Below are 21302 nucleotides of genomic sequence, written 5' to 3' on the forward strand. Positions count from 1 at the left end.
TAGGTTTTGAATAGGCTACTGTATCTTATCAACCTTGCTTGTCATTAAAACAAAAGAACTACATGGATGGGTATAGTTAGATGTGAATGAGTATGATTGATGCATAAATATATTTCAGCTTTAGCAGTTCAAGACTTGCTTATTATGATTAATTTCCGTTAGAGGAGGCTAGATGACAATGTAACAGGCCACCACTTATATGCCAGGGTGTTCGTTAAACCATTTCTTTGTCTTACAAACACTTTGATCAGAAAGTATTCTTAAAAAAGAGGAAATACAATGAAAAAGTTCTATTTGTCATATGAATCACAACCATCCTGTGCAAAAGCAGTTTTTTCTTTTATCTACTGCAAAAGCCAAGTTGTGGTTTTTGTTAGTGTGTACAAGAGGTGTTTCTTCCTGCCTGAGAGAACTGGTGATTTACCAGGCGAAGCAGCAGTGTAAACAGATTTTAGACTGATCTGAGAATGACTTTTGCATTCATCTGCTTTTTTGGTCTATGGAGCTATGCCAATACATTAACAATGAACACAGCAGAAAAAAACAACCCAAAAGGTGTAAAGGTCTATTAAAATGATGATATGCATAAATACATGCAGTTCTGTTTTCAACCAAACAATGTGTCATGTCTTATAAGCTCTAGACCTCACTGAATCACCTGTTTGTTCAGCAAAATGTTTCTCAAAATGTTCTTTTTGTGTTGCAACATCCTTTCTCATGTCTGTCTGTGAGCCTCACACTGAGCGAGTGCTCCTCATTCTCGCTGCTCGTCTCAGGTCTCTGGACGTTCCTGCCCAAGGGTTCATTTCAACATTTTGAGACTGGTGTACAGCCCTCTGTGGGGTTTTTTTGCCTCTCACCCAGAGGGCATTTATCTGCAGTTAAAACACCTGCAGTTTTAACCAAGGTGCCTGTGACAAAGTGGCTATGACCGCTTCATTTGTCACTGTTTCCTGACCGTGATCCCTGTTTCCTGACCCTGATCCTGACCCTGGCCCCTTTGAGGTCTCTGCGGGGCAACCATCCAGCCTACGGGTGAGATTTCCTGGGTGGAAAGGCCCCAAGATGCAACCTTACCGTGAAGATGAGGACATTGAACATTACCTGACAATGTTTGAGAGAATTGCATATGCATGTCAGTGGCCTCCAGAAGAGTGGGCTTTGCATCTTGCCCCACTGCTCACTGGCAAAGCCGGAGCTGCTTATGTTGCAATGGACATTGAGGAAACAATGAACTATGCTAAGGTCAAGAATGCTGTTCTGTATAAATATGAAATCAATCCAGAGACGTATCGTATCAGATTCCGGACCAGCGTCGTGGGAGATGACGAGACACCGAAGGAGCTGCAGGCTCGCCTCAAGGAACTGTATGACAAGTGGATGGCTCCTAAAGAAAAGACCAAAGAGCAGATTGGAGATGCCATTGTCATGGAACAGTTCTTGAGAATCCTGAACCCTGAGCTCCGGACCTGGGTCAAAGAACGCAAACCCCACATCTTCCAAAGAAGCAGCAGAACTGGCAGAATCTTTCCTGGCTGCCCACCGGACTTCAAAAGGGTTCCCCACTCCCAGATCCCACTCTGCAGCTTCATCTGGTAAACCAGCAGGCGGTAATGGGCATAGAGCCAGAAATTTCAAGCAAGGGCCCTGTGGCTCAAGTAACAGTAATGTTAAGGAGTTCAGAAACAGAAATCCTTTAGCATGTCACTTATGTGGTCAGACAGGGCACTTCAAGGCAGATTGTCCAACCCAGCATGTCAGTAAGACCTACATGGGTTTTGCACCCAGAGCAGATGACAGGCAGTTGGAAAGTAGGGAACAGCCAGAGTATTTGGATGAGGAATGGACAGCCTGTGTATTTATTGAGGATAAACCATGTGTAGCCCTCTTAGATTCAGGCAGCAATCGCACCTTGGTTAGGCCAGACTGTCTTCCTAGGGATGTGATTTTCGATGAGGGAAAGGTTAGTGTCTGGTGTGTCCATGGCAACAAGGTAGAATACCCCATAGCTGAGATAGCCATACAGGTTGAAGGTCAACAGTATTTGCTTGCAGTCGGGGTAATAGAGAAGCTCCCATACCAGGTAGTGCTAGGCAGAGACCTCCCAATCCTCTGTGAGCTCATAGCCAGTCACGGGGTTGAGCAAGGTGCTAGCAGAGCCAGCGAGGGTATGGTAGCAGTCACAAGGTCCAAGCAAATCCAAGCAGAGTCTGAATCAGCTTTGGGGTGGGATGAGCTACGTTTTGCAGAAGATGATGTGCCAGGGGCTGAGGGAGCCAGTCAGCCTCGAGCCAAGAAAAGCAGGAGTCAGCGAAGGCAAGACAGACTGACGGGAACTGAGCTAGTAGAGCCTGTGCCTGAACTTGGTAGTTCTGAGATGCAGCTTATTCCTAGTAACATCACTCAGTTGCAGAGGGGGGACCCTTCTCTAAAGCCCCTGTTTGCCAAGTGTGTCCCTGAGTCAACCCAAGTGACAGAGAAGGGCAGTGAGGTCTTCGTGTTGAAGGGAGAACAGTTGTTTCGCCACAGCAAACTAGGTGACCAGCTAGTTGTTCCCCAAAGTTTAAGGCCCATTGTTCTCCAGCTGAGCCATTCTGTTCCTTGGGCAGGCCATTTAGGTCAGCTTAAAACCTTCTCAAGGATGATTTCTCGCTTTTATTGGCCACAGCAGTACGCAGACACTGTCCAATATTGTAAAGCATGTCCCCAGTGCCAGTTAACAGCGCCAGGCAAAAAGGGAGATAGGGCCCCACTAGTCAGCATGCCCATTATTGACATCCCTTTCTCTCGCATTGCCATGGATATTGTTGGCCCACTAGAGAAGAGTAGTTCTGGCCACAGGTACATACTGGTTGTGTGTGACTATGCTTCAAGATACCCGGAGGCATTCCCACTAAAGAAGATCAAGGCCCGTCAGTCAACTGCCTGGTCCAGCTGTTCTCTAGAGTCGGGATCCCAAAAGAGATCATCACGGACCAGGGGACTAACTTCACCTCTAAGCTGCTCAAGGAGGTGTATAAGATGCTGGGGATCCGTGGGGTGATTACGAGCCCATACCATCCACAGACTGACGGCCTTGTAGAAAGATTTAACAAGACTCTGAAATCCATGTTGAGGAAGTTTGTGACGGACACGGGGTCTGACTGGGATCAGTGGCTCCCTTTCCTTCTCTTTGCCTATAGAGAGGTACCCTAAGCTTCCACAGGCTTCTCCCCTTTCCAGCTCCTGTATGGCCATCCGGTGCGGGGTCCACTGGACGTTCTGAAGGAGGCCTGGGAGGAACCGAAGCAACAGCAGCACTGCAGTGTCCTCTCATATGTGTTGAAAATGAGAGACAAGCTCGACCAGTATCAAGAGCTCGCCAACAGTCATCTAGCCGGTGCCCATCAGTGTCAGAAGGAGAACTATGATAAGGCTTCCTGGAGGAGGGCTTTTCAGCAGGGCCAGAAGGTTCTCCTACTGCTGCCAACTTCAGATTCAGGCCTCTTGGCCAAGTGGCAGGGGCCATACGAGGTCACAAAGAAGGTGGGTCCGGTAACGTATGAACTGTATCTACCTGACCGGTGCAAGAAACACCAGGTGTTTCACTTGAACCTGCTGAAGGAATGGGTGGACCAGCCGAAGGTATCGACACAGTTGTGGGCACGGACCATAGTCGATGAGGAAGAGCTGCAGGAGCAGTATTTTCCTTCGTCAGGTGGGACCCAAATACTGCCAGATCTTAGTCATCTACCATCCGACCGTCGCAAGGAGTTAGAGGTACACATGCCTCTTGAACTGTTCAGTTTGCAGCCTGGTAAGACAGATGTCATTCAGCATGACATCCGTCTCCTCTCCTCAACACAGCAACCCATCAGGGAAACGTCCAGCAGAGTTCCAGCAAAGCTCATTCCAGAACTTAAGCAAGAGGTGGAAGACATGTTGGTGATGGGAATCATCGAACCCTCTCGCAGTGAGTGGTGTAGCCCTGTGGTGCTGGTCCCTAAGAAGGACGATTCAAAACTGAGGTTCTGTGTCAACTTTTCTCATCTGAATGCTGTGTCAGCCTTTGACCCTTACCCGATGCCAAGGGTTGATGAACTGATTGACCGCTTGGGGAATGCGACCTACCTGACAACCCTTGACCTCTGTAAGGGGTATTGGCAGGTACCCTTGACAGAGGCATCCAAAGACTTAACCACTTTCAGAGTGCCAAGTGGACTGTTCCGGTTACGGGTGATGCCCTTCAGACTGCATGGAGCCCCAGCGACCTTCCAGAGGTTGGTGGATGAGGTGTTGAGAGGAGCAGATGACTACGCCGCGGCCTACATCGATGATACTGTAGTCTACAGCAGGACGTGGGAGGACCATGTGGAGCACCTGTCAGATGTTCTTCGCCGTATCCAGAATGCCGGGCTGGTCATCAACGCAAGGAAGTGCCACATCGCCAAGCCTGAGGTCCAGTATCTGGGTTACGTCATAAGTGGTGGTGCCATTCACCCTCAGGTGGGGAAGGTTGAGGCCATTGAAGCCTGTCCATTGCCATCCACTAAGAGACAGGTACGATCGTTCCTAGGGTTGGTCGGCTGGTATCGCCGATTCATCCCTGATTTCTCTTCCTGTTCCGCAGTTCTCAGTGATTTGACCCGAAAATCCAGCCCCGCTAAGGTTAAATGGACACCAGTGTGCGAGGCTGCTTTTAATGATCTGAAAAACTGTTTGTGCAATGAGCCTGTGTTGCAATGCCCAGATTTTGATCTCCCTTTCACTGTGCAGACAGATGCTTCCGGGAGGGGTCTTGGGGCTGTGCTGCTGCAGGGAGAAGGTGATAACCAGATGCTGGTGCAGTACATCAGCCGCAAGCTCTTCCCGAGAGAAGTAAGGTACTCAACTGTTGAGAAGGAGGCCTTGGCAGTGAAGTGGGCTCTTGACTCCTTAAAGTACTATCTGATTGGCAAGGAGTTTCTTCTAGAGACTGATCATCGGGCTCTGCAATGGATCCACAGAATGAAGGACACCAATGCGAGAATAACTCGATGGTACCTTTCTCTCCAGCCGTATCGTTTCCAGGTTAAATACAAACCAGGATACAAGAATGTCATCGCCGATTTCTTGTCCCGTTCCTCTGATGAGTAACATGCTTAAGGGGGGGGGAGTGTGACAAAGTGGCTATGACCGCTTCATTTGTCACTGTTTCACAGTATTTCTTTATTCATAACTTAAGCCCATTACATCTCTACATATCTGTTAATTACATCATGTATGGAGTCGACCGGTAATTTCACTGAGTAATGCAAACACACATAACTATCCCGGGTCTGTTTGTGTTTAGTTATATTTTGTTGAGATTTCCACATTCCATATTTTCAGTTGAACACAATAATCACAAACAAACATTGTTGCCATTTCATTTACCTTTATTGTTGTTTTAGTTACAGGATTTTCAGAATTGTAGTCTATAGTTACCTTTTCTTTGTTCACAAACTCTTACCTGCCGCGGGAATCGACTGTTTGGGAGGGGGCCGTCCTGCAGTTGCGTGTGTTATGTGGTTGATGACGTCATCGATGACCTATTCCATGTCGGAGGGGGGTTTTTACTGTGTTACTGAGTATTATTCTTTTGCTGTGGGAGATCGTGGCTATTTACTGTATATGTTTGGTGATGCATTTAAGTACACTAGGAAAATGGAATTCTGTGAAAATAATACTATGGTTAATAATGTGTAAAAGCTATGCATGTAATAGCTTGTAATATGTCTCACCCCTGTAGTGAGGTTGGTGAAGGCCAGGGGATGTGTATTGGAAATTGATGGCTGTATTTAAACAGTAGTTCTGAGGCAGTTGAGGGAGGAAGGTCAGGCAGTGCAGATGCCAGTGCACGTGCTGTTATTTTGATTTGGTATGAGTTGAGTTATCCTCTGTTCTGTAATCTTCAGTTTTTGTTTTTTTTTGTTTGTTTTTTTGGGTTGCACTGTAAATAAATGTCCACCTGTGGGACCTTCAAATTGCCTTCTGAGTCCACCTCCTACTTCACTAAAGGCCCTCAGGCTACAGCTATCTCGCAGTGCCATAAACATATCTTCTCCTCTCTTTATAGGAGCAGGACTGAGAGGTGTTTTGTCCATCATGGAGCCTGTAATTGACAATTAAAGGTTTTCCATGTCGAGGCCAGTGGATTTTCTGTGTCACTCAGCCTCTTCTTCATCTTTCTGGCTCTTCTATACTGGTGAGTCACTTGAGCTCAATAGATTGATTGAGAGCAAAAGAGATACTTAACTTTGTTTTAAAAAGGTGAATAATAATAATAATAATAATAATTTGTTTTGGGGGGAAAGTTTTACACTTTCTTACCTTGCTTTCTTTCTTTTCGGATAGATCCTTGTGCTTATGTGACCATGAAATTAAACTTATAGTTGCGATCATTGATCTGTCCTCTAAAAAAAAATGAGATCTTTTCAGTGTGTTTCTGTGTGTCAGAATGCTAGCTTTTTGTGTAATCCAGACAAATGTGTAAAGTGGTTAGTGGGGGTCAGATGTAACGTAGTGGTACAACTGTACTCACAGTTAAACAAACACAGCATCAAGCGCTCCTAGGTCCAGCAAGCGTCAAGTTAACGCTGATTCAACACTCTCTCTTACTGAAGTCACATTAGGCTACTTTGTTCCAAGTGCAAAAATATTCTTGGGAGAAGAACAGTATTTGCTCATGAATAGATTTGTTAAATAAATATTAGGCCATTAATATAATTATTCTGGCAATTGCCATAACCCTGCAAATAATATCTAAAAAAATGAATTGATACAGAAGAGGATTAGGGCCACATGTGAAAAGTTTATTGGGGTTCTGAGATTAATCTCAGAATTCGCTGAATTCTGAGTTTAAAGTCAGAATTACTAGGAGTGTTTGTGTCATCCGTACTGATGGGTGATACTTTCTCCCCCTCCCAGTAACTTTATGGAATGGATGGTCTTGTCGGACTTGATCAAAGTGGCACAACAACCCTGGCACACTGATCGTCCTAATGGAAAGGCATCAGTTACTGTCCCATTACACTTTATACAGCTTTTTTCTTATGGCAATTTCACCCAATGACCTTCTATCACCCAAACCAAATTTCTAAAATGTTTTAAACAAACAGATATGCTCCACTCCACACTTCATATAGGCAACCTGACAGCATCCCTGACTGAACAGAGTGTATCGACTATCTCTCTGCTTGGTAGACTATTTGAAATAATTGATCCTGCTACCCGATTGTTGCTCTGTGATGTCAGACACAGAGAAATTTTCTGTTTGCGTAGAGAAATTGGACGTTGTTTTGCATTAAGTTGGCCTTGCTGGTCAGTGTTTCCCACAGGTTCTTGGGGTATTTGTAGTGGTGGGAACCTGGGGTGTGAGGGAGGAACAGAAAATAATCTGTTTTAATATGTTAGTTTATTAGTTTGCAGTGGCCTGGTATTGTGTTTAGCCACTACAAATGAGTCAAGAGAGAAACACTAAAGTTTGAATTGTTTTACACAAGGCTACAGAGTGCAGAGGGTGAAATATCCAGGTGGTACAGCTACAGTGTATTGAAGAGATGTAATCAGCAGCAATAGCATCAGCATCACCCTGTTCTCTGCCATCACTAGCTTGGTCAACTCTACACTGGCTCTCTGACACACTGACCCATGTTTCACTTACAGCCAGTTAGCAGGTGAATAAGCCAGCATGTGTGTGTGTGTGTGTGTGCGTCCTCAGGTGTGTGTTCGTGTTCAGGCTTGTGGTCGAGGTCGTCTGTGTCTTTGTGCTTTCAGTCTAACAGCTTTATTTGCTATCTGTAAACGCCGTCACCGCGCTCTTCCTCCCAGCACACAAGGAGGAAACCCTTTCAGTAATTGGCCTTTCATCGGTCAAGACATCCATCCCTGCTACTCTCCTCTCTCTGTGGAATTCTTAAGTAAGCAGCAAAGCAGACACCAGACGGACGAGGCGTATTACATGACTGAATAACGTCCCGCCACATCCCATAATGCCCCTGAAACAAAGTCCCGTACAGAAGTCCTCCCCGCACGTCCAAGGACTTGTGCGTCACGCAGAAACCGTGCCGATGTAAATATGAATAATGCATGGCAGAGGTTTTGGGGGATTTTTACATTCCCCTGAGCAAATAAATCCTTCAAGTGTCATAATGTTGTGTGTTTATGTGAGGCGCTGCTTAGGCGGTATATCCAGGAGATTAGATGTGGTAATCTTGGTTGGAATTCTTTACTCTGTTGGCTTTTATTCATCACTCACCAAGACACCTCTGCACTCTTACTCTCTCTCTCCTAGGTATTCAGTCTTCCCCTATTCGGTCCTCTCTCGATGTGGAATCAAACATCCCAAGCCATCACCGTTCTTGGGCAACGCTTTGCTGTTTCGCCAGGCTGGTACATGGCTGTGGAAGGTTTGATATAATCTCTAACATCTGCTGTGCATTCTGCATCCAACTTGTGAGATTTTCCTCTGGTTTTCTAGTCTTTTGTCTTCAGCAAAGCATTTCACCCGTGTCAAAACCACTTAAGACCTTGAGTCAAACACACACACACTCACACACACAGACATGTTACCCCCTAAGGTGAGAGAAATCTTGCTTCCAACATATTACTGCACTTCATTAGATTTGTTCATTAAAGAAGGTTCACAAGTAATGACTTCTTGTACCATGTGACCGCTAAATAGATTAACGTATTGATAATTGTTTAGTTAATTAGTTTTGTGATGAATATGTAAAAAGAAGAAAAGGTAAGTGGGCTTGTTTTTTAATTTACTTTAATATACAAAGTATGTACGTCTGTATTGACATTTTTGCAGTGTATTCTTCTCCTCTTTATCTTCTTTTTCAACCAACCCACCCTCCCAACAGCCTGGCCACTGTCACTGTCACTCTCTCCTTGAGGAGTGTTAAGGCCAATTTATACTTGTGCATTGAAATGTCGCTATAGCTACGCCGTAGGTCATTGCGGTGCCAGTGTGTGAGTGCCACTGTGAGTGGCTCGCTTCGTATTTCCTCCTATCTGCATCTGGTTGATGTCCACCTATAGTAAAGACAATGGAGCAGATCAAAGAGAGACTAATTAAGGAGGTTTGCAAATTACAAAGAGTACCAGATGTCATTGAAAATTTCCTGACGTTGCTCTTTAACTTTCTTTTCAGGGCTATTTCGAACGTGTCACTGATCTCATAGAGAAATACGGCAAAGTGTGTGGGTAAGACAATGAGACATTTCTACATTAGCATTCTGTCAAACACAATGGTCTAAACAGAATCCTTTTTTAATTTCAATTTTCCCGCAATGTGTTGTGAGATGAACACATAATGCTAATATTCAGGGCAAATTAAAATAAATAAATAGTTCAATAATCAAATAGTGAATAAATTAATAAATTAATAAATACAGGTATTGTTACATAAGTAATTCAATATCTAAATAAACAGATAATTAGATATATAACAGTTATCTATTTATCTATTTGTGTACTAATTTATTTATTTCAGTGTCATAAGATATTCACACTGCCTGTTTCAAAACTTGTTAGGTGAGATAATCTGTAAGAGTAAAATGCAGCTCAATTGTATGTACATAGTATTTTCTTCACTGTACCATTTTACATCAACTATTTTGGTAAGAATATTTGTCAGGTATGATAATATATCTAATCTAAATCTAATAAATATCACTATTGGCCTTCAGAAACCCATGTTGGTTGAACCCTAATGTGAATGCATGTCTTTGTGTGTTTTGTCTCAGACTCAATTTGTTGTAATTCAGGTACTACATGGGCCGGTCACCGGTGGTGTTGGTAGCAGACCCTGACATTCTCAAACAAGTGATGGTCAAGGAGTTCAGCAGCTTCCCTAACAGAACAAGCAAGGTACAAACACACACACACACACACACACACACACACAGGGAGTCCTCGTCGCGCTCCACAGAGCCAGCAGTGCAAGGCTACAATCTCTCTTTATCTTATATTTTTGTCTTAGGCTGCAATGAATAACTGCAGTAACTCCTTCTTAAGCCTTACATTCAGGTGCACTACTCAAAACACACACAAATAACATCATATCGTACACCCATCTATTTTAGACTCTTTTCAAGGAGGAGTAGGATGAAAGAAAGACTCTAATCAGATCCTTTTAACCAAAATAGCATAGCCAACATTTATTTCACAATAAAAATAATTTATTCCAATAACCTCTTTAAACAAAATCAACATAAATCATTCCAATACAAAAATAAAGTTTCTTATATGTTTCAGTCCATAAATTCCCTCTTTGTTTAGTGTCCTTTATCTCATTCCTTTTTGGTTTAATTCCAAAAGAAAAAATTCTGAGCTCTGTTAAACCCAAAGTATCAAAACAAAAAAAATACTTCAATGTACATCTAGTATGGTTTTAGTGGAAAGAGATGGTTGTTAGCAAATCCTGTCCACTGCACCTCTGTAGTAGACTCCTCACTGTCCATCAGCAGTAGATGGTCCACGGCTCAGCAACATCAGTCTTCTCACTCACAAAACCAAGCACAAAAAAAAAACAACAACTAGAGAATGAATAAACATAACACACAAAAAGAAAATGGGTCTTTTTATGGATTTATGCAGTTCACATCAGTTAGACTTCACTTTACTTTACCTCACCGTTCTTGCACTTCTGCTGTATTGCTACCTTCATTCTTTCTTTGTGCAGTTCTGGAAAATTGTACTCTGCTCGCTATTCTCTCTCTCTCTCTTGCTCGCTCGCTCTCTCTGCAGTTCGCTCCAAAGACAGGCTGCTACTGACACCTGCTGGCGGAACACACCAACTACTAAGACGACACATATTGACTGTGCTCACATTAGGTGGGCTACAACAGCATAGCAGGAAGGTCCAGAAGAAAACACAATAATGCAGAGTAGAACAAAACAGAGCAGAGGAGAGTAGATCATGGTAGATCAGAGCAGTGCACTGAAGGATATGACAAGGTATCCCAGGATGCCACAGTCTAATAACAGGCAACATGTATCATAGAGGGTTCAGAGGTCACAAGGCCGCCCTCACTTTCATCATCATCCATATTGGCTCTGTGCTGTACAGGGCCTGTGAAATGTCAAAGGGGGATGGAGCAGGCTGGGGGAAATCAATGCACTTTGGAAACACTGTAGAGCTCCTGGGCTTTGTTTTCAGCACACGAATGGTGGGCTGGTTAGGGTGCAGACAGTAGTGCCTCATACTTCTGGATCCCCAGTGTAATGTGCACACTACAGAGGGCTGTTTATGCATGTGAACCACACCATGAGTCTCAGATGTGTGTCTATGGCAAACATATTTGTGCTCACCCATGATTCTGACATGAGCATGAGCTTTGTAATTTCATGTAATAATAAAAGATGTGTTTTTGCCCGTCCTCTCCTTTCCTCGTATGAAGACTTTTAGCAATTACACCAAGCCTGTGACTGACTCTCTGCTGCTGCTGAGGGACGAACACTGGAAGAAGGTCCGTGGCATGTTTACCCCATCTTTCAGCGCTGCTAAGATGAAAGAGGTGAGAGAGAGTGACCTCTGTTTCCTTTCTTCCCTCTTTCACCTCCTTCCTCTCTTTCTATCATCCCTTACCTCAGCCAGCATCTTGCATGCTCCCCGAGGATGAAAAGTTAAAAAAAAAAAACAGCTCTGAAATACTAATTTCTAGTAACGTTTAATTAGGATATCTGACGAAATTAACCAGATAAATTAAAAACAAAGAAAAAATTCACTTCCATAAATTCACAGTTTATCATACAAAACAAGATGCCACATCAAACAGTTGCTTTTTACAACAACCAATATAATTTTTTTAATCATATCACTTTTTAAACCTTTAGGATGTTTTATGACTCAGGTGCTAAACAAATGAGAGATCTGATGTGACAAGAGCTGTTTGTCAGTAGGCTTTCAGCCAAGCTATCTAGTTTGGCCAATTTCTAATTAATAATAACTATTATAATAATAATAATAATATGAATAGTACAGATTTCTGCTTTGGAATTACAGTGTTTTATGTAGTTGTGTATTCCTTACAACTAAGTGCACTGATATTATGTGGTTTCTAGTCATTTATTTATTGTGGTGCACTGGTCTTTTGTCCAAGCCCTGTTACAACACCGGCTTTAGCTTGAAAAAACTGTTAATTATAAAGTACAATACAAAAAGCTAGCAAGGAGAATAATGAGCCATTCAAATCAACGTTTTAGACAAGATGCAACCCATCTACTGTAATATGGTGAAGAATAAAGTTAGCTACCTCACTATCTGGAGCCTACTTAGCTAAACTGATGGTCAACACTAGCTTAACTGAGTACCCAACATATTCATAGTCATGCTGGTAAATGCCAGTGTAGATAGCTGGCTAAGTAGGCTAATGTCAGCCTGTTTTTTGCATAGGGGGTGGAAGGACTATCCTGTCTGCTGCTACTGGTGTTAATGTCGCTTTATTTTCACCTCTGGGACCGCATTAGTTTCACGCCCTGTTGAATAGCTACCAAACTAACGTTGGAGTCAGTTTAGCTGCAAAACAACCACCTTGCTATTTTAAAAATAAACAGATGAAAATATGGTGTTGTAATGATAAGAGGGAAAGATTATATACTTAGAAGCATGCAGGAGACGGAGGCAAGTATTGGCAATTTCTACATAGGCCTAATTGTGACAGAGCCATCCCGTGCTTTTTGGGGGCCTTAAGTAGTGTTGCACATAGTGGCAACAAAGTTTTAACCATTTGTTGTTGACACAGTCATGATATAAGAAGATTATAACTTTTTACATACATTGTATTCCTCCTTGGCACAATATCATCTCTTTCATTTGTGAGCCACAGGAACTAAAACATCAACAAACGTGTGTCCTCCTCCACAAGTCCCAATAGCCTAACCTTTAGAGCAGTGGTTCTCAACGTGTGGTCTGGGGATCCCCAGGGGTCCTTGAGGGGGTTCCAGGGGGGTCCAAGCAAATTGATGAATTGTTAAACTTCACCATTATTTAATTAACACAATTAAAGAATGTGGAAGAATGACTGTTTTGATCATAGTTTCACTGTTATCGCTCTACCTACAATACAGATAGTCATGGAATTCTGGACAAAATCATATCTAACAACTAGAAAAGGCTAAATTTCCTAAAGAAAATTTAATTGTGCTTGCCGTCCACGCAACAGTCACTTTGAACCGGCCTTTATTAGAGTGCCGCTAAATCGCGGGTATGGTATCGCCAGCAGTCTCTACGCTGTTTCTAGGTGATCGCTGGGGTGTTGCTAGGTGGTTGCTAGGGTGTTGCTAGGTGGTTGCTAGGGTGTCACTAGTGGTTGCTAGGTTACTAGGGAACAAAGACAATCCAAGGGAAAAATGAATTGTGTTTCCAGCATTTACGGTCACCGAGTTACGATCGTTTAAAACTTAATAGGTCGCTGTAGCGCCCCCTATTGGTGAAATGACACAAAACACAGGCGGGCTGAGACATGATACGTGCACAACTGTACCAAATTTGGATGGGATAGCATAATGCGTTCATGAGTTAGACCAATTTTTAAAGCATGACAACATGTCATCAAAATTTGGAAGCCCATAACATCAAAACGGTACGGAATATCAAAAAACGGCTCGATAACTTTTGTGCAGGACAGTCCAGACATGCTGTGTGCCAAATTTGGTGAAGATTGGACAATATTTGTAGGAAAAGTAGCGAAAAAACTGTTTTGGACAAAATTCTAAATTGCGGGAAAATCTTTCAGGCGGAAATGGGCGTGGCCTATATGAGTAGATGCGTATGGACCCAGTGAATCCAGGGAAAAAGGAATTTTGATTCTACAGGCTACGGTTCAACAGTTATGGACCAAAACGTAAAGAGGGCTGTTATAGCGCCACCTTTAGGTCAATTGGTGTAATTTTTTAGACCAGAGTAGAAGGGGACACTGTGCACCTATCTACCGAGTTTGGGAACTATAGCTCTTACGGTTTCTGAGCTACAGCTACTTTTATGCAAAATCCCATTCAAGTCAATGGGGCCAAAAAATCGCACTTAATCGCGAATATCTCAAAAACCCCACGACGAATCTCTTAGAAAAGTAATAGCACACTTCCCCTCAATAAGCCGCACGTTTTGATGTCTCACTTGTCCATGTAGTGTAAAAGCTGTAGGAGGAGTAGCGCGCAGAACTTTTGTCCGGAAGACGGAATAATAATAATCGGAAGAAGTATGTGAGATAATAAGATTGTGCTTTGCCTACGGCAAGCACAATAATAAAAATATTCTCAGATTTGGGTACAAGAGACAAAATCTCATTAAATGGGGTTCATGGCCCAAATATGTACTAAATTAGGGTTCCTTTATATGAAAAAGTTTGAGAATCAAATAGATATAGATATAGATCTCAGAAATCAGATATTTATCAATGCACAACCGAAGCTGTGGCGAGCTAACCAGTGTATACTGTATATTCTACTGTGGCTGGCCATCACGGTAAAACATGATCCGCCATGCTAAAATATTTTCCATAGTGTTTTCTATAGTGTTTGTATAATCAATTAGTAGCGGCGCCACTGCTGAAAATGCACAAGATTTAAAAAAACTCAAATGTATTTCTGCCAAGATGCACCTTCATGATCAAAATGACAAACAGTGACGTGTGGTCACAGACAGAGCCCCCCCCCTTACTGCTCAAACACACATTCTTTTTCCAACATAGGGATTTTCTAAACCAAACACGTCAGTTTAACAAAAAGGTGATCTTTGCACTACCGTATGTGCCAGGTGCGTCGAAGGAGCAGGACAAAGTAAAATCAGTAGACTCCCGCACACTGTCTTCACTTAAGAATTTATTAAATGACACGTTTCGGTCAAGCGACCTTCGTCAGGTATCTCTTTTTTTGTTTTTTCTAAACCAAAAATAAATCACCTACCGTATCATTCTCTCTTGTAAGAGAGACATATTTCAGCACATTTTCTCCACTGAAACATTGTTGTCTTTGAAAAAAAGTGTAAACCATTCCCAGGAAGTCCCAGCAATCATGGCAAGTGTCTCTGTCTTTCTGTCTGTGTATAGATGGTTCCCCTCATCAATACAGCCATTGATAGCCTGATGAACAACTTGATTGCATATGCAGAGTCAGGAGAGGCCTTTGACATCCACAGGTAATTACAAACACATATATAAATACTTTCCTCATACAGTCTTTTTCTTTGATTCAATCTAATATCAGATAACCATAGACTATGCACTCTTCTCTTTTCTACATAGTAGAATTCTATATAAATTCCTCTGTAGGTTTCACATTTGCATGTATCTTTTATCAAACCCACGTCCATGCTTCTGTGTTTTTGGATCTGCAATGTTCATTTTTTCACCATGAATAACGTTTAATAAATGGTTATATGGCATCAAAAGTATATGATGTACGCTTGCAGCTACAGCAGTATATGTTATATTGACTCACTGGGTCTCTTCTGTATGTATGGTTGTCACATAGATGAAGGCAAGGTGTCTTATGGCTATGTAGGCATTATACTGTGTTCTCGACTACCTAGGCTTCCTATATTGATTAGCTATATATGTGTGCGTGTGTGTGTGGTTTACAGATGTTTTAGTTGCTTCACCATGGATGTTACTGCCAGTGTGGCATTTGGGACCCAGGTGAACTCTCAGAAGAATCCCAATCACCCATTCGTCCACCATGCAGAGATGTTCTTCTCCTTTTCTTTGATAAAGCCTATCACGCTCCTATTCAGTCAGTTCTATCTATTTGTATTTATATGAGCCCAGGAATGATGTAATCAATACAAATATTATAGGTGATACACAGATGATCTACATACTGTACAGTATTTTGTCTTTATATTCTGTTCCATACTGTATGACCATGTTCAAGTGGAGAGTGAGAAATCACAGAAAATACACCAGAGTTCCCAATTAATTGTTTAATAAAAAACATTGCACACAGAATCTACTGTGTCATACAGTTCAGTCTTGGCATGTTGGGTTTAGGTGAGGCACTAGAAATTTGGTTTGTGTCTCTAGTTGCTTTTCCTTCCATCTTGGCTCCCCTGGTGGATCTCCTCCCCAACAAAAGACAACATCAGATCAACAATTTCTTCTCCAGCAGCATTAAGAAGATTATCAAACAGAGAGATGAGCAGCCTCCTGAACAGGTGCTACTGAGTGACATTACTGGCATTACAACAATCAGTCATGCTTTGCGGAATCAAACTGACCAATGTACCTGCCAGTTAATTCACAGCAATATCAGAAACAATCACATACAACATATACATCACACAACTTAAAAAGGTGTGGCAAATGCTTTTAGAAAGGTAGCCAACGTAGACTCCCCTATCCTGTATCTATCCTGCATCCATCCCCCACTAGTACTGCAACAATCAGTACAGACTATTGTTTTCAGATACTGTTTAGTAAAACTGATTTGGTATTTTGTAACACAAAACCTACAAATGGCTGTTCATTCTTTGTCCAATCCAAGAGCTGAAAAGAGAATAAAACTCAAGTTTTCCAAACAATTTCAGGGATAGAGTATGGAAAGAGATTAGTGACAGCAGAGACTGAATTGAACAACTTCTCTGCAATAAATGGAAATATTTATTTAACCATCCAATAATCATATTCAATAAAATAGGCAATATAAGGCACTGTTATTGATCACCAGAATGAAATACTGAAACTATAGACTAAAACAGGTATGAAATGTAATCAACAAATTAAGGATGAAAGGAAAATGATAATGAAATGTAAGAATAAGAATTGGCAGCAGTAAATGGAGGTATGCATGGATCAATTATGCAGAGGGACGAGGCGGAAAGCTACGGGACAACTAACTATAAAGCCTAACTTTCTTGATCTATTTAATTTGAGTCTAAGCTTTTGCATCAACTCTCAGCAGTAAAGACGTGGATAGTCAGAGCCTACTTTGTTCCGTTGGGAGGTCTTGCCGGTCGGGTTGTCTGGTCCCGCTGAGCTCGGAGAGACGGACTCGGCGTGGCCGGTTACCTGGCAACGGCAGACGCTGGATGGAACAGCTGGTCTCTGGTATTATCGTCACGTCGAGGCAAGCAGCGCTACCGGCTCAAAGCTGTAGTCGTCAGGCCCGTGGATGTAGAACACTGTGGCGATGTTGCACCAGTGTTGGCTGCTGGATGGAGTTGAAGTTTCTAGCTCTTCTAACTGTTGTAAAAGTCTAAATAATCTCGTTCCTAAATAGCTTTGAAAGCAATCTTCACTTGGCCAGGCGTTGATAACTTCTTGACTATTAGACGCGAGGTTCAAATTTCTTGCAAGCGATTCTTAAGTTCATCTGTAGAAGACGTCTCTAACTCCAGGCTCAAACTCTAAGTTTCACTAAAGGCGAATTGCAGCTAAAATTGTTGATCTTGGTTTCAGCAGGTTTCTTGGCGAGAGCATGTTGAACTGCGAACAAGGCCAGATAAGAGAGTTTTATAGATCTTTAAATTTTCAGGCGTGGTTTGCCATGCAAATCACGCTTCGCGCTCTTTTTTCTGTTACGACTTGTTTACTAATTAATTTCTGTTTGAGAAGGTTCCACCCTGAATAGGGAGAGGGGGGGAAAAATGAATGTAAGAGGAATTTTTCCTCTAGTCTATTTTATTTTGAGATCCCTTACAAAGTGATCTTAATTAAGATTTCTTCCTAAAGTAATACGCAGGTATTTTACATCTCCACCAATTACTGTCGTCAATTGATCAAAATAATAAAAACCCGGGAACTTACATTCTAAATTATATGGCTAGCATATCAATATAAGGACCTCAAATAAATCTTCATGGCCTAATCTATAACTAGACAGTCTTTACCAAGTTAACTCATATATGTAACTTGTGTTTCTAACTATGTGACTAATGTGAAAAACAATTTAACGATTTAATACCATTAAGCTTGGTCAACATTATATTGACCTGTCCTAGTTATAAATGACCACAAGGTGGCAGTGTGGTACCATGCAAAAGGAAGGGAGAGTAAAATAATTGTAATCATTTCCTCAACTAAAATAGTTAACATTGTGGGTGCATACAATTCACCACGAATTAAACAGCTTCAACATATTTGGTTGACACATTTAGCCTATACTTCAAGATACATAATAAACTCATTAAAAACATTTTAAGAAGTATAGGGTTGAGAGTAAGTTCAGAGGAGAGAGCAGAGAGAGGGAAAAGATTTATGACAGTCCTGTTCCAGAGAGGGGTAGTGATGAGACTCTGATAAGTGTCAACAGCAGTTCCTTCGTATTGACACATTGGTATGTATACCCGTTCTCACCCAATGGTGACTGTCCCTTTTGATTAATCAGAACAGTCTGGTACTCCAAATGAAGAAAGGAGGATGATTCCCTATATTCATAGTTGTGGAAGGTATGGGTGTGTGAGTGTATAGTTCATTAGTATTCCTGAGTCCTTGAGTCCTTCTCCTCCTGATGGCTGGAAGATAAAGGTCATTAACTGTAGAATGTGTGAGAAAGTTTCAAACCTCTTCGCAGTATCCTGTTGTTAATACCCAAGAGCTTTTGGGGAGACCTCTCCTGCTATCAGATACCACTTTTGAAGCTCTGGGTTGTGTCACATAGGCACCTTTATGGCCACTTGTTGTGATAGGCCATTTGGTGTTGATTCAAGAAAGCAACAGAGAGGTTGGGGCTTTCTCCAAAGGTCTCACTGGTATCGCTACAGGCTAATCTATGCTAACAAAAAAGTATTTTTGCTGGCGAATGTTTTAATTACAACTAGATTGAGCTGGCAGAGTTGTGTTTTGCATTAAAGATTTGTAATTTATCAAGTGCCAAAACAATTCTTTGACATACTTGTCTACGCAAAAACAGGAAAAACCTTGTCAGGCTGTCCATATCTGAAAAGATTTAGATAGTGTTTTGCCCCACGATGGGCGTGTCTTTCGAGCTCCACAGTGTGTCTATAGAGGATTTTTTGTTGTATACTTTCAAATTCTTTCTCATTTCTCCAAAGTAGCCTACCCCAGCTTTAACATGTCTTATACAACCTTGAAACTTTCAATTGTCCTCTCATCTCCCATACATTACTAACACTACATATACAATAGTAGCAAAATCCATGTAGCCTATTGCACCTAATCAAAATGCAATACAATATGTGTACTGCATTATTCAGTATTGCTTTAACTGCTATCTGGACACATAACATACAGTCTCATTCCCATGGTCAGAAAGGGTGATAACTTTTACTTTGTTTACGTTTACGTTTACTTTGTCTCAGTTGTAACAGGGCACAGGTTTTTAATGTACTGTTTAAATTTAATTTGTACACCAAGAAAATGACTCACCATCTATTGCTTTTAATTAATCCCAAAATAAAACTTCTGGTTGATCCCCAGGTTCACGCCAGAGGCCAAGGCTAATCGGCATCCATTTGTATACCTGCCGTTTGGGGCAGGTCCCCGTAGCTGTGTGGGAATGAGGCTTGCCCAAATGCAGCTTAAGATGGCACTGGTGCATGTGTTCCAAAGGTTCAACATTGTGGCCTGCTCTGAGACAAAGGTGGGTTGGCCATGGGACAATTTATGCACAAGAATCTCTTAAATTAACATTTAGAATTTTGGAATTCATATGACAGTATATTACATTGGCGAAACCCCCCAGGAAGTCCAAAGATTATTTTGGGAGGAGACGAAAGATCATACATTTCCATATACATTAGTGGTTACAAACTTTTTCCTGTGAAAAAGTTCATATTTCAATAATTAATTAAGTAAAACAGCCTGAAAAGGGAAAATAAAAATCATTATTTGGTATCAGAGTTCACCATTCTGCATGTTTACATAGCAACAGGGGGACATGAGTAGGCATCTCTTACAACTCTTAATGTAATAACTTTAATGTCGTAAACCAAATGTACTAAACCATCCTGTCAATGTAATATGAATCACATTATTAGGCTAAAATTTTCAGTTTTTAAAAGTGAAATTCCTGAACTGGAAATGTAATAATAGTCAAAATTCAATATCCAACTGTCATCCATTCACATACTTAGTTATTAACAATGGTGCTACATCTCAAAAAGAGATGAATATGTATGGAAGATCTTCCTTTCACATATGTTGTTCTTTTCCTTGGTACAGGTTCCTCTGGAGTTGAAGTCTTTCACCAGTCTTGGACCTAAAAACGGCATATTTTTGAAAATCACTAGAAGAGTCATGGGAGAAGTTTAAATGAATTCTCCACCAGACAATTAGAAGCTCACCATTTGTCATCTTCTTTTATGGTTGAAGCAAGTTACTGAGGCTCACATCATTACCCTATGTAGAAAAAAACATCAGAAATGAAATATGTATAGTATGTAGTATATGAGAGCCAAAATGTATAATACTACAGTATGTACATGGGATTATCCACCATCAAGGTCGGGAATACTTGAAACAATATTCGAATTATAAAAAAATATAACTGTATTCTGTTATGCACCCTAGAAAAACTAGAAAGGTAAATTTCCTGGAGAAAATGTGTGTGCTAGCTGTAAGCTACTGGATAAGATACAATAGTTGTAGCAGCAATAGGCCCTTTTCACATCGTCACGGTAACAGCTTCTGTATTGAGAAACAGGTGCATTACAACTTCCGGTTGCCAGCTCTGGCCTTCACTAAATTGCTCCACAACCTGCCCAGAATTAACATTGGTGAAGTACAAAGACTATTTTTGCTGACTCCTGCATCTAAACTACAAGTTCTTCGCCTAAAGTTACTAGTTACATAGTAGTACTAGTAATAGTAGTAGTAATAGCAGTAGTTCCTAGTGTGTTACTAGGTGGTTGCTAGGGTCTCACCTGGTGGTTGATTACTAGCGGTTGTTAGGGTGTAAATAAGTGTTTACGTGGTTATTACAAGTAGGGCTGCAACTAACGATTATTTTCATTGTCGATTAATCTGTTGATTATTTTCTTGATTAATCGATTAGTTGTTTGGTCTAAAAAATGTCAGAAAATGGTGAAAAATGTGGATCAGTGTTTCCCAAAGCCCAAGATGACGTCCTCAAATGTCTTGTTTTGTCCACAACCCAAAGATATTCAGTTTACTATCAAAGAGGAGTAAAGAAACCAGAAAATATTCACATTTAAGAAGCTGGAATCAGAGAATTTTGACTTATTTTTCTTAAAAAATTACTCAAACCGATTAATCGATTATCAAAATAGTTGGCGATTAATTTAATAGTTGACAACTAATTGATTAATCGTTGCAGCTCTAATTACAAGTGGCTGCTAAGGTGTTCCTTGGTGTTTGCAAGAGTCTCACTCTTGGTAA

At 41.4% G+C, this 21302-nt stretch overlaps 1 pseudogene; it reads left to right on the forward strand.

Annotated features, from left to right (window-relative positions):
* Nucleotides 1-6105: 6105 nt before the first annotated feature.
* Nucleotides 6106-20240, forward strand: LOC139649866 (thromboxane-A synthase-like; annotated as a pseudogene).
* Nucleotides 20241-21302: the final 1062 nt, after the last annotated feature.

This window comes from Centroberyx affinis, unplaced genomic scaffold (genome assembly GCF_046629955.1).
Source record: "Centroberyx affinis isolate AG114_WGS23_722 - 3 ecotype Tasmania unplaced genomic scaffold, CSIRO-AGI_Caff_v1 ptg000111l_1, whole genome shotgun sequence".
NCBI lineage: Eukaryota > Metazoa > Chordata > Actinopteri > Beryciformes > Berycidae > Centroberyx > Centroberyx affinis.